This window comes from Helianthus annuus, chromosome 12 (assembly GCF_002127325.2).
Source record: "Helianthus annuus cultivar XRQ/B chromosome 12, HanXRQr2.0-SUNRISE, whole genome shotgun sequence".
NCBI lineage: Eukaryota > Viridiplantae > Streptophyta > Magnoliopsida > Asterales > Asteraceae > Helianthus > Helianthus annuus.
The window spans coordinates 145,422,448-145,437,085 of NC_035444.2; the positions used below are offsets into that span (position 1 = coordinate 145,422,448).

The following is a 14,638-nucleotide window of genomic DNA, read 5'->3' on the forward strand; positions in this document are numbered from 1 at the left end:
TTCCTAACGGGTCTTTAATTAAGCCTAAACTTAGACCGGTTACATTTAAAGGAGGATACGGTTCAAACGCATGAATGAGCAAAGACCGGAATAGAATGTGATTTAGACCCAACAAGTTTGAAAACTTGTATAATATGGGTAAACTAAACACATTCTGGATTTTGAGACAAAAATGATAAGGTTTGACCCGTTTCGGTCAATTTATGCAAACTAGTTACTTAAACCGAACCGTACGCGAAAAATGCGTAACGGGTAACCATAAGGGTCATATACAGGTTTCCTAAGTTAATATGCCTTAAATATGTTGTGACATCAGTAAGATATCTTCTATTATGCCCAAAACGAATTTAAACACAAATTACACCCCGTAGGGGTATTTTGGTCATTTTAAAGGTTATAAAAGAGTTTAAATATTAATCTGAGTTACAGGTCTGATATAATCAGTAAAAATACTTAATTTAATATGTTATAACATTAGGGTATTACATATACGTGAAATTTATCATTTATAACTAAACTATGCACCATGGGGGCATTTTGGTAATTTCAAATAAGCCTAAAAGGTCAAAACTGGAAATCTGAGTTTAAAACTTTAGCTTACTGTTAAAATATAAAAATTTACTGAAAATATCAGTAGGCATCAAAATTATATGTTTAAAATAGTTTTAATACATACTATGCGTTAAAAACGCGTAAAAAGGCGGTTTTAAGCGATTTCCGGATTTTATAAGAAAAGCTGGTATTTTTATTATTCCAGAAGGCTTAAAATAATGTATTTATCATATAAAATCAGTAGCAAAAAGGTTTGGTATCAAAATGATTTCAAAAACTCATTTTATAAGCCAAAAGGGCCAAAACCGACAATAACCGAATCAAGCTTAGAACTCTATGTTATGCTCAACCTAAAATAAATAAAAATCTTCAAAAATCCCAAAATATTATTTTACATCAGTGGGTGAAAAGCTTGGTATCAAAAATTGGGTTTAGATAGGCTATACGCTAATTATGCCATTTAATTAATAAAAAGCTTTCTAATTACGCTAATGGGCATAACTCCTAATCTAGACCTCAAACTGATGTTAAATTTTGGGGACAAGTCTATAAATCAGAAATGAAGGTTTCTTTTCTTTTACATTTTCAAAAATCACGTTTTAAGGTCATATGGGCATAATAGTCAACATATAAGCATTTAACGGAAACATGCATGTAAATCGGATAACTAATGAACCAAGTTGTATAATCACAGAGGGTTATACTAACATGAAACCTGGTCCTAATAAAGCTCTAAGGCATTTCTAAACTATGCTCTAATGGGTCAGAACTGAAAGTCAAAGCAAAAGTCAATTTATGCGACTTTCGGTTCCGAACCGAGCCAAAACTGAAAATTGTCGAGTTGAACATGTTTAGACATGTTCTTACATTAATTACCAAGTTATATTAGTGATAAAATAGGTTGCATGGCTTCTACATTGTTAATTATGCATTTATTTAAAAATAAGCTTTCTGTTGACTTTTTAAGATTAGCTTTGACCCGACAATTGACCTAGTTAGAGTGGGAATCAGAGGGTGCCCTTTTAAGGGTTTATTTCCCGCATAATTACCAACTCATAGGTACTTTCAATTTGAAATTTGACTGGACAAACTATGATTAATTACGAAGTCAAACCTTAATTACGACGGTTTGACTTTAAGCTAATTAACTAAGCAAAACTGAATTAAGGAAGGTTAAGGACACTTACAAAGGTCCTAAGCATGACTAATGACTTCTAGAAAATGTCTTTGAGCTCCAGCAATCTCCAGAAGTTGAGTTGTGAAGGTTTTCAAATGATGTGCTTAAGTGTTGCAACAAGGGGAGCTTAGATAGTGAGTTTAATCTCACAAGATCTTGCCAAACAAGTCTATTAGTGTTGTATGATGTTCCCAGGTGTCCCTATGCATGCAAAACTATTGGCCATGCTCCAGTATTTCAAAAACCACCTCTTTAAGGTGGTGTAACAGGCTAAACAGGCAGTTGTCCATTTTCTGCTGCCAGCGACAGTCTTACGGAACGTAAGCATAAACCCTTGCGGTCCGTAAGCACCTCTTACGGACCGTAAGTCCAGGTGGATGCGGTCCGTAACCGACCTTGAATTGTATCGCCCAGATGCAGTCCTTGCGGACCGTATGGTGAACCTCATACGGTCCGTAACCGATGGTCAGAAGACAAAAATTTTGCAACTTTTAAGCTTTGACCATGCAATCTTTTGTACTCGAATCCAAAGTCTAAATCATCAAAAGGCGGACCACTTGATCAGTTCTGAAAAGCTATGAAAGCCTTGCCATGCACTTGTGTTTGTTTTGGATTCTTTTGAAAGAGTCATGCATGTAACATTTGTCGTAATTATTCATTGAATCCATTTCTTTGAGTCTTAGATTAATTACCATCATTGGTAACCGGATCTGGTCATATATTTCAGATGTTTATAAATCAAATTAAGGTTTGGGATTTATAAATAGGTCATTCAGAGGTTTAATTAAACATGTTGATATTTTTAATCCTACCTTACATTTGTTAACTTGATCCGGATTTATACACACTTATCTTTCATGACACATGTCGATATATTATTGAACATGAATTTACGAGGTGTTACACCAGAAAAGCTTTGCTGACAAGCGTAGGAAACCCTTGGAATTCGCCGTGGGCGACCGTGTTCTATTGAAAGTCTCACCCTGGGATGGTGTGGTTCGTTTTCAAAAACGAGGCAAGCTCAATCCACGTTATGTTGGACCGTTCAAGAATTTTGGAAAGAATGGGTAAGGTAGCCTACAAACTTGAGTTGCCTGATGAACTTGGAAATGAAAATCGATGACAAGTTGCAATTTATCGAAGAACCTGTTGAAATCATGGACCGGGAAGTTAACGTCCATAAACACAGTCGAATATCTATCGTGAGAGTTCGTAGGAACTCAAAGCGTGGTCCGGAGTTCCCGTGGGAACGCGAGGATCAGATGATGCTCAAGTATCCTCACTTATTCAAACCCGCTGAACCTAACACTAGTACGATTAGTGAATTTCAGGATGAAATTCCCTTTCAAGTTGGTGATGATGTGGTGCCAGAGGAAAACCCACAGTCATCTTAACTTATCTTTTCACTTCTCTGTGACTGCTTATCAAAATTCGGGACGAAATTTGTTTCAAGTTTGGGATGATGTGCCAACCCGCAATTTCAGGTTAATGCTTTAACCTAACCACAGTTAACTTAGACATACATTCATAGCACTGCATTTAACTAGGAATAGTTAAATGAGTCTACATTGGTAATTCGGGGAATTATCGGAACTCAATACGTTGGTAATTCGGGGAATTACCGGAACTCAATACATTGGCAGTTCGGGGAATTAGCAGAACTCATACATGTTAACTCTCGAACATTGACGACTAACACGGATACTGATTAAAAACGAATGGTTTACACCAAACTTGCGTTGTAAATACATGAATTACATGCTTTGATTGTAAATTATTAGATGTTGTGTGCTTTATGTAAAAATTAGATAATTAAGGGTGTGTTATGAATATTTGGGAAGTTATAATAAAGCACAAAACCTTAAACATCCTTCACAAATCACTATATGGCAGCCTCTAGTCATTCTCTAAGCATCTTCAATCATTCCTGGCTTTCACACACAATCACCAATCCTTGATCTTTCAATCCATCAAGAACAAACACTAGATTGAATCTGAGGTAAGTGTTTATGTCATATGTTGATTGATATTCTTGTAAACCCTAATAATCCAAACAATGGCCCTGTGTTTACTTGTTCATACTTGAATGACCGAATGTGTGTTTGTGAATGAATGTGTAACTGGTTGTCAATATTAGGGATGCCATTGATGTGATAGAATTGTTAAACTGATGTTTTGATTTGTAATATTGTTGATGAGGGTTTTGATCTTGTACTATAACTGTTACATTGAAAAGAAAACTGTGATTTGTGTTTGATTCTGTGCGTCTAGGGTTTATTATTGAATGAATATGATGTTCAGGATTTATTTTCAGGGTTTATTATTTTAACATGATGTTCAGGATTTTTATATGATGTTCATGATTTATTTTCAGGGTTTAATATTGAATGATCATGTAGTGGTCAGGCTTTATTAATGCATCGTAAAATAGGGAGTCAGAGTTTACATATGTAATGTATTGTCCAAACTTGTCAATTGAAATAACAATCAGAACTTGGTAGTGTTGATATGGTCCGAGTTTAGTAATTAAAGGGAATCCGAACTCGTGTAGTTAAGAAAAGGTTCCGAGTTACTCTCTTGTTGGGTTTGAGTTTGGCAATCAATATGGGATTCGAACTTACTATGGTTGTGGTATTCCGAGTTTATGATAATAAGGGGGCTGGGGTATTAAGGTTAAAGGGTCTGGATTTAGTGGAAGTTGGAATGGGCAGGGTTTAGTGGGTTGTGGGAGTCCGGGTTTAAATATGGGTGTTATTAAGGATGTCCAAGTTTTTATATACAATGCAATTGAGTTTAGGGTTTACATAGGCATTCGAGTTTTATTAAAAATCCAAAGGTAGGGTACATTATATGTTTCGAATTTTAGTGGGAAACATGGTCTCCGAGTTTAGGAAATGAAATTGTTCCAACCTTATATCTATTGTAGTAGGTCCGAACTTGAGAAGTAAATAAAGAAGAGATCCGAGTTTCTATAACAAACATGAATGGTCAAAGTTTATCCCACACAATCCGAGTTTATTTGGATATCTCATAGTTCCGAATTTAGGAGGGCACATAAGCCTGATCTGAGTTTATTTGGTTTGGTCTGAACATACCACATGTTCTTTTCTTCTGGGTTTATGATAAAGGAAAGGAGTCCGAGTAATAGAAAATGTTGTCATAGAAAATGTTGTCCGGATTTATAAGTGTAAGTTAGTACGAGCTTAAGTGTGTGTAAAGGTTATTTATAAAAATAATAAATGTCCGAGATTATTAATCATGTATATGATTGTCCGGGTTTACATCATGAAGGGTCCGAACTTCTTTAGTTGGGTCTGAGTTTCGTGTACACACACATATATATATATATATATTCTAAATAGTTGTAAGCAATGCTTGTTAATTGTTCTGAGCTTTCTTTACAATGTTTGAGGTGTGAATTTATCAATAAAACAACACATCAGGGTTTATCAAGATTACAATTACCTGAGTTAACATACCACCAACTAAGAGGAAACCACTGTGAATGTTGTGTGTTACTATGTTAATTCGTAAACCTGATCCCATGGAACAATGTTGTTTGGACATTAGGGTAATGCATAACCCTGCACACGTACGTACTTACATTTACTATACATTAGGTCGCGTGTAACAGACCTAACACTCTTTTAACGTAGAGGCACGTTAAACATACCGTGCAAACTAATGTGAGTTCACTACTCTTTTACAAGCATGCGTCCGGTGGGGGGGGGGGACAAACAAACTACTATTTCTGGGAGGAACACTTCCCAAACTACTATACCTGGGAAGAATACTTTTTAAACTATTATTCATGGGAGGAATACTTTTCCTATATGTTGTAGTTTAAATTCGATGTTGGTTAATAAACTCAAACTCTATCACGAAAGTCCCTACTTACATATCGAGCTAGTTTCCTGGGAGGCAACGGGGTATTAGTTGATAGCGCTATTAGGCCTGACAAACCTCACACCATGCTGGGAACCGGGTGTGAACTAATTGCGTTAAACACCTTGATAAATGATGATAGACATTGACAAGGGCATCAAAAACCAGAACAGTCAATCGGTACCGAATTTATTATTCGTAACATGTCTTTAAACTAAACACTTACATGATTTTCGTTAAACAAACTCTGAACTCGCCAACTTTATGTTGACACACTTTTTCTGCATGCTTGCAGGTTGTTAGATACATCACGCTTTAGAACTTGCAGTCTGAGGAGCGAGGAGTGTCATGGGGCGTGTTACTTGATGCAAACGATTAACATTATGCAATTTAAAATGATTTAGTTTTGATTTTGTTGAAAAAGTTACTATCGCTTCTGCTAAACACATGTTATGTTGAAATGTTATTTGGAATTATACAAGAAATTTGGTTCTTTATCAACACAAAGTATATGTGGGAAAAAGCATATAATGTGTTGGTTGTTTTCTTTACCTACATATAAAATAAGTGTAATGATGTGTAGGCTCATGACTGTGGATATAGGTGATTACCCACACATATGTTATATGTAGGCATATAGCAAGCTATACCTACACATATATGTGTGGCTAAAAGCCATTTATATATGTTGTTAAAAGTACAACAATTTGTGTAGGAGACATCTGACGTGGCAACCGACGTGGCAGATGACGTGGCATGAATATATGTGTGGGTAGAAGTAATCTTATGTGTAGGTAAAAGTAATATTATGTGTAGGTAAATGTTGAAGATGTGTAGGTATTGATCTTAATTTGTGTTGAAAAAATACATTGATGTGTTGGTAAATATATTTTAATGTGTAGACATTAACCACTCTATATGTAGATAAAAATATTCAATATGTACAAACAAATACCAAAGCAATATGGAAACATAGGTGAACAAATTAAGATTCTTAATTAAACTAATAAACATAAATCTTACAAACAAACAACCAAATAAAAGTACTAGTTCTATACAGTCCTGTGGACGGGTACTTTGCCATAGTAATATGAAAAATAAAACTCTGAATATAAACAAAATCACCTGTTTACAATTGACACGGGTCTATTCAACAATATGTTTCATAATCAACTTCAATTGCACACTTCTAATTGTCAATTTTTCTCCACTTGATGTGATAAACTCCCAAATAACCTTTCTAGATTTGGAGAATGGTGGCAGCTGGCGATGATCATGTTTTGCTTGGCTCGTGAAGTCGGTGGCTCCTGGACTTGTCTCTCATCACCATTCTAATTGGTCTCTAGGATTGAGTTTTTCACTTCAAGAGTTTCACCTACAAAATCAATCAAACAACATTAATAGAAATTTGTGGCTTATTACCTCCTCAGAAAATTTTCGATATGGGTCAAAGTAGACTAGCTTGGTTACCAAATACAAAGTTTGACGAATTAAAACGAAAAGTAGATTGTATGCTTCAATCCATTTAACCCATTTAGCATGTTAGGGATAAAACCCATAGAATCAATAGACATTTCGGTAAGTAAATGGTATTGAAAAGCCACCTCTAGGACTGTTGGTCTTCTAAGTTTTGACATAAATGAACATATCAAACAGAAGTGTAGGTGTTAGTTTAACTTGATGCTTTTGAAGTAAATCATTTGTTATGTAGAGTTCCATTTCTACTATAGAGTGTAAAATTCTAATAATGTGGCGATGTTCTAACTTATAAAAAAAAACTGAGATCATCTAGTATTTATAGGCACAATGAATAAACTGAAATATAAAAAAAAATATAATCTTACCATGAGGAATCCAAATGCCAGTCTAGTTCCCATCACAACCTTGTGTAGGTAGTTTCCAGTTAAATCAGATAGAAACACACAATCCCTAAAGAAACAAAAAATGCTTAACTAGAGAGAGCTCAACTGTCTAAAACACCCTTCAACCTAGGGATGAGCAAATGGTACCTGGTACTGGTACTGGTTCCAGTACCGAATTTACCGAACCGGGTACATTTTCGGTATCGACTATTCACATTTTCGGTACCGGTTTGGTACCGGTTTTTACCCTCAAATACCGGTACCGAACCATACCGGGTATACTCGGTACCGGTACCTACTTTTGAGGATTTTCGGTTCGGTACATTCGATTCCGGTATCAGTCGATACCGAGCTCATCCCTACTTTACCCGTTGAATAGAAGTTGATGCATACCAGAGAATAACTACACCTAGTAGCACACAAAATGGGACAAGCCAGCAAAAAATGGTGAGATATTAATGGCTCAAACAATATAACATTAAGAAAATTAATAATCACTATGATTTAAGAAAGTTAATATGATTTAGTCTTTTGCAAACACCTTTTTTAGTCTTTTCAGTTCATTAGTTTTACAGGAAAAGGTTAACGTGATTTAAGAAGTAGGTTATAATAGTGGTGATCTAGCTTTTGAAAGGTTTTATGTATTTTAAATATAATTTGCTTTAAATTCAGTCTGTTTGATGCACTTGACCAGTTCAATCTGATTTTAGAAGAAAATGTTAATATGATATACGAAAGTAGAATGTGATAACGGACTAATCTTAAATACGACAAACATTAGTAGTGAGAAACATGAGGCTGTTGTCATATCATTGTAGGAATCTGCAAACACAAGAAACTTGTCTACATGACTACCTTTATCTAAATAAAAAGTACGGATGGTTTAATTTGACCCATTAGAGGTAAAACATAATACGGATGGTTGTTGTGCATACCGTTTGTGACAACTCGTAATTTAAACCCACTTTGTGTAACGTTACGTGCTCACGTGAACTATGTTGGTTGAATGTTATGTTTATTTTATGTGAATGTATGTTTATACAAGTGACCCGACCGCACAAGACTCTCGAACGCACAACACTTACTTGAACGCACAAGGCCATTTGGGCCGTATTCCTTGTAACCGGAACCAATGGGCAGCCCATTAGGGGTTTCGGCCCACTTCTCTTATACGTACATACACACAACCTTAGGAGGTTGTTTCTCATTTGTTACACAAAAACACAAGTTGCAACCCTAGCTCTCTCCCTCCCTCACGAACCCGACGGCAACCACCTTTCGAAGCCCTTGTACTCGGATCAATCTCATTCTCTTTTCAACCGGTTAGTGCCTTATGATATGTGTTTATAAATGATGTATGATTACATGTTTCGATTTCATGATTGTTGATGATAGTACTCTTGTTAACATGGTGAACTATGATGCTAGTTGATAGTGTTCTTGATAATCGGCCACATGTGTATGATTGATTTAATGATCATATGAATCGGCTGGAGATAGGTGTTAATCAGCGGTTATGTTATATGATTCGGATTGTAGCTTAATAATGTACAAAGTGAATCGGGTTATGTGATATTCTCGGCTATATGTTAATATGATTTGAATGATTATGATGTTTGTTCTTGATTAAGCCGGTTAGGGTTCATATGAAATTCATAATAAAAATCTTGTTTGATCGATAGTATGCTAATCGGATAGATGGAAACTTGTTGATTGATTATCATAAAATAAGGAAACTGATTAAATTGATTTGCATAAAATCCGGAATATATAAACCAACCGCACAAGGGGTCTTGATCGCACAAGAAGCCCAAACGCATAAGCTAGTCGACCGCACAAGCTTCCTAATCGCACAAGAACTAGCGAGTCGCACAAGTTGTTATGTTGTGTTGTTGGGCCGGGCAGCCCAAACTTCCTGGTCGCACAAGGTCACACGTACAAGAGATCGCACAAGATATCTTGGTCAGTCGCACAAGATGTCTCTGTCGCACAAAGCACCCACGGTCGCACAAGGTTACTGGACCGCACAAGGGTTATGTTTGCTAACTGTTGGGCCGGGTGTGTAGTTGGGCTGGGTTAGTCGGAACGCACAACCCAAATTGGGTCGCACAAGATACTTGTGTGTTATCTGATTGGGCCGAGAATGTTATTTGGATTTGCTTGTGTTATTTTACTTGGGCCAATAGGTTTTGGACTTGTGCGATCCCAATTCGAGAATACGTTATAACTGTTGAACGTTGTTAGTGTATGGTCCATGTGTGTTCTTTATGTGTTAACTTGTGTGAAACCTACACGTGCTTACTTGAACCCAACCTGACTTGTATGGTAAACATGCTAGGACGTGGTTGATCACATTGTAGCTTAACTGAATCTTTTCGTGTAACATACCGAGCAACCCCAGGTGAGTTCATTGCATTTTCTCAAGCATGCGTCCCAGTGGTTTGGGACAACTGGTAAACATTTGGAAGGGAAACTTGGGGTAAACAACTGGAACATAGAAACAATCATCTACCGGATTGCCTGTAAGGCAATGGGGTAATTAGTTGATAGCGCTATTAGGTTTGGCACCCTCACACCGGGCCGTAAGGACGGGCGTGAACTAATTACTGGGACAACATGTGAATACAACGCGGATATAAGACCTCCTACAGCTTGCCAAGGTTGTTTGATACCTTGACTTTGACCAATGCCTAGTTATGGGCATTGGGGTTAGGCATTCCCATCCTTGACGCTGCATATGGTACAATAATCAAGTTAACAACGACATCTGAACCAAACAACGAGTTGATTTAACTAATATCTGGTAACTTCACATGTAAGCAACACCTTGAACTCACCAGCGTAGTCTGACACACTTGTTTGCATGCTTGTAGGTCATTAACGTTTGGAACATGGACTTGCTATCTGGGAGTGCTGGAGTGGTCATGGATCGAGGCTCTTGGATTAATTTACATTTGATACATTGGTTTTAAGTATTATTATGACACATTTGCTAAACGATATTTATATGCTTCCGCTACACAACATTTTGGGATTTGATATTATGTTTTAATTAAGTATTTACCATTGGTTCAATGTGATTGGTGGCTCGAACTCTGATGCGTAACACGCCTCGCGGGGTTTTCCGCAGGTGGGATTTTGGGGGGGGGGGTGTTACACCGTTCATCCAGTGGTTGTTGATATGTAGCCTTGGAGTTGACTTAAAAACCTGCTACCAAGAAAAGGTGAACCGTTTCCACCAAAACTATATAACTGTACCAATAAATATCAAAACCGGTTCAGCTTAAAACAAGCACTTTATCAGTGCAAGGCAGAATAAACTGGGTTGGGTCTTACAAGTATTTAATGCATTGAATACAATTATAAATATATTTAGAAATTTAAATGCATTAAAATATACTTTAGCCAATCGTCTAATGTCGCAGCTATTACCAAAACCCCAGTCGTGTCATCCCGCATCCGGAATACCATCACCAGCTCACTACCTCTTGGAACTTGCCTTTTCAAGCATCCTTACAATGCCTTTGACAACATGTACTTCAGTTAGAGAAAACATATGTCGGCCCACTCTGAACAATAACTTTGGCCCGTTACCGAGCAGGCATGATGCCCAGATCTGACTTCGTAAAAGGCATTTGCAAAAAATAATTGCTTTTTTAAGGAAAAACAGATCCAGACATGTCTGATGACAAGATGCAATTTAAAAATAGACTCCGAAAAAAGAATTGCAAGCTTGTCATTAATCTAGTAATACTGATATTATTTTATCAGTAAAACTTAATTTAAAAGAGGTTAATTAAAAAAAAAGAAATCAGCAGATAGAACTCATACCTTTTGTTCAAACTCTCAACTTCTGATTTACAAACACAACCTTATTAACTCCATTCAATGACTGCAGATCAATTCAAACGGTTAAAGGAATCAAGTCTGGCAGACGAAGAGCTGTCTGAACATTGAGCCGAAGAAAGACATAAAGAAAATGTGTGTGGGGCTGATCAGATCTTCCAAATGTCCTGATATATGTATTTACAATTATAAGCTAATCCGAAAAAAAGACCCATCATAAAATACTTTTGTTTGGAGTAATACTGATATATAGTTACAGTCAACATGAACATTTTCTTTATTTTCTTAGCCCATATTGATTACTAAAAGAACATCTAAATACACCCAACACTTAAATTAACTGAAAGACCAATTGAATCAAGAAAATGGATATTGACCAAGTATATGTCACAGCTACAACTCAAGGAGAGTTCACTAAACTTTAATGAAAGAACAATAATTACATATTACTATTAACCGTAATATATGTGCCCTAACCTGAATAATAGATAGAGCTCTGTTCGGTAACATTCATACCTTGCACCACAGCAGTGAGGACAGAATTAACCTCATCTTGCACAAGATCGTTGTGGGATATCTCTTCACATACATACCCAAGTGCCTCTAAAGTTGCTTGTTTCAATGATGCCGGCTTATCTTGTTGGATCATGTTTCCAAGCAAAGAAGCGATAAGTTCAGGCCATTCTTTTCTTGGAATTTCTATCGAAGCGATTTTGGCGATGAGTTGAGCAGCAGTGTGACCAGCTTCGAGAACAGATGAACCGAGAGTATTTAACAGCAGGCCTTTGACTTGGGATCTGAAAGACGCGTCATTTGACATCCACTGTTGCACCAAGTGTTCCTTTGTGGTAGCGTCTTCAGCATCCAATGAGTTCTTAAGCACAATACCAGCCAATCTACGAGACTCCAAAGGCTTCCCATCATTTGAGAGCTCAAGTGATAAAGAGAGAAGAAATCCAGGAAAGTTTTGCTCTTGGAGTTGGAATTGTCAAAGCTTGCCCTCTGCGTCAGTTCGAACCTTTGTATCAGCTGGTTGAGCAGCTAACAAGAATTGCATAATCTCGACAGCCATTTTTTCCTACTCAAAAACACAATAAAAGAAATCATTTTTTACACATTCAGCAAACATGTCTTGACACATAGTTTCAGACTCATAGTCTATACAAAATCATTAAGGTTCCCAGTACTCGTAAGATAGTCGTTATGTTGGCAAGAGAAAGCATCTAAAAATACCAACTAACACTCTTTAACAGCATACTCGTAAGATAGTTATCATGTTGACAACAACTAGAAAAATCATCTCATAAACCATGACAGCATGAGTAACAAATCGAAAACAGTGTGGCAGTACTAAATGTTTATATTACTGGTACTACTATTTACAAACTTGTATCAGAATATTCTACAAGCAATAGTACCACAACGCTTAATAACATATATTCAAAATAATTTTGAACCTGCTAATCAACTATTACAACCGAGAAAATTTTATCCAGAATACAATATTTTAGTTACTCACCTTATTACCATCTCAACCACTTCCCCACTTTAAATCAGATAACTGTAAACATCAAATAATTGCAGATATTTTAATCCTTCTTTTAAAAATTAATGACATAAAAGTTTTCATATTCACAAATAGCGATCAAACAAACTCAACTAAAATCTCCCCTACCAATACAAATAGACCTATAAACAAAAGAATATCAATATATCTCATAACTAAAAACACATGACGCACCTCACGACTCAAATACCAAACAATAAATTAAACAAATCAGTATACCTAAACCTAAAACATCAGTCCACAAGTAAAGTAAGATCTATAACTACATAAACAAACCAGAAACATCAAACAATCAACAAGCTCAACCTAACAATAAGCCCTACGCATCGTGAAAACTGAAATCCAATCGGTAAACATAAGCTTCGTAAACAAAATACTTACAATTGCTATAGCAAAACATGAACTAAACTGAGATCTACAGTTAAAAAATGAAAAATTAACATCGTATAATCCCTAGGCTGAAATTAGAACAAAATCAATGAATTATACCTTACTGTAGATGAAATTGGATGAACGCGAATGAGAATTGAAGTACCGCAGAGGTTGAAATATTGTGTGAGTTTTAGAGAGAGAGTGTGTGAGTTAGGGTTTCTTCAAAACGGTGTTCATGACTGCGTGTTTTCAGTTTCATCGATCTTTGTTCTTCATCTCTGGTTGTTCATCATCTGATTTCATCTTTGTGCGCATGGGGAAGGGGAACGGATGGAGGATATTGGAGATATGGAGGAGCGTAGGGCTCAAGATCCAGAGAAAAAGAGAGATTTGAGATATCGCGATTATTTGAATTTTGAAACTTTGGTTCCAGATCCAGAGAAAAAGAGAGATTGGAATGAGCACCACTAGTCAGTTGCATGTTGTGTCGGTATGGTGGGGCGTGGCTAGCCCGTCTGGGTTGGCCACGTGTTATAATTTTTTTTCAATTATTATAAAAATACACACAGAATTAAAAAAAAAAAGTCTAGTCACCTATAGCCTAGCCAACCCAGCCAATGAGAGCCGGCCACCGAAGACCGCTAGGCTCGCCCAACGCCCGGGCTGAAACCCCCGTCCAAGGGGCCACGCCGAAACCCAAGCCCACCCGGGATGGTAACTTGGGCGTTTTACCCAACCCCCCGCCCCATACCCCATAGTCTTATATCAGAAGCATTCATATCCTTTAAACAGTTGTACACATGGCTTGAATGGTTGTAAATATTGAAAACGTGGCAAATGACCATTTCTGCCTTTCGGATATGCATTATATATATACTATAGATAGAATATATATATATATATATATATATATATATATATATATATATATATATATTTACTATTTATCAAACTACACTATATATGAATATATATGTATACGTATTATGTTAAATACGATCCGATTCGGAGCTTGAAAAACTACCAACGAACCGAGCTTGAGCTTTAGATGGAGCTTGGAGCCCTCATAATTTATTTTTTATGTGTCCAATATCTACACATATTGTACATTTCTAAATATGTGTAGATATTTTTTTGCCACGTCATCTTAAAAAAAAAGATTTAATTATTTATTTTATACGTATTCAATATCAACACATATTATACATTTTTAAATATGTGTAAATATTTGTTTTATCACATCATCTAAAAAATATATATTTACTTACTTTATAGGTATGTAATATCCACACATATTGTACATATTTAATCATGTGTAGGTATTTAATTTGCCAAGTCATTTAAAAAAAAGTATATATTAACTTAGTTTATCTACAT

General features: G+C 36.2%; 1 long non-coding RNA gene across 3 annotated transcripts; it reads right to left on the minus strand.

Annotated features, from left to right (window-relative positions):
* Window positions 1-10,731: 10,731 nt before the first annotated feature.
* Window positions 10,732-13,688, minus strand: LOC110889565. 3 transcript variants are annotated; one of them, XR_002563659.2, is made up of 5 exons: window positions 13,379-13,688; window positions 12,842-12,883; window positions 11,839-12,400; window positions 11,308-11,489; window positions 10,732-10,998 (listed from the first exon to the last, which is right to left on the minus strand). It is a non-coding gene; the product is annotated as an uncharacterized LOC110889565 (long non-coding RNA). The 3 variants fall into 3 exon arrangements; XR_002563658.2 differs by lacking the exon at window positions 12,842-12,883; XR_004875055.1 differs by lacking the exon at window positions 12,842-12,883 and having other exon boundaries at window positions 11,800-12,400.
* Between the last annotated feature and the right edge of the window lie 950 nt (window positions 13,689-14,638).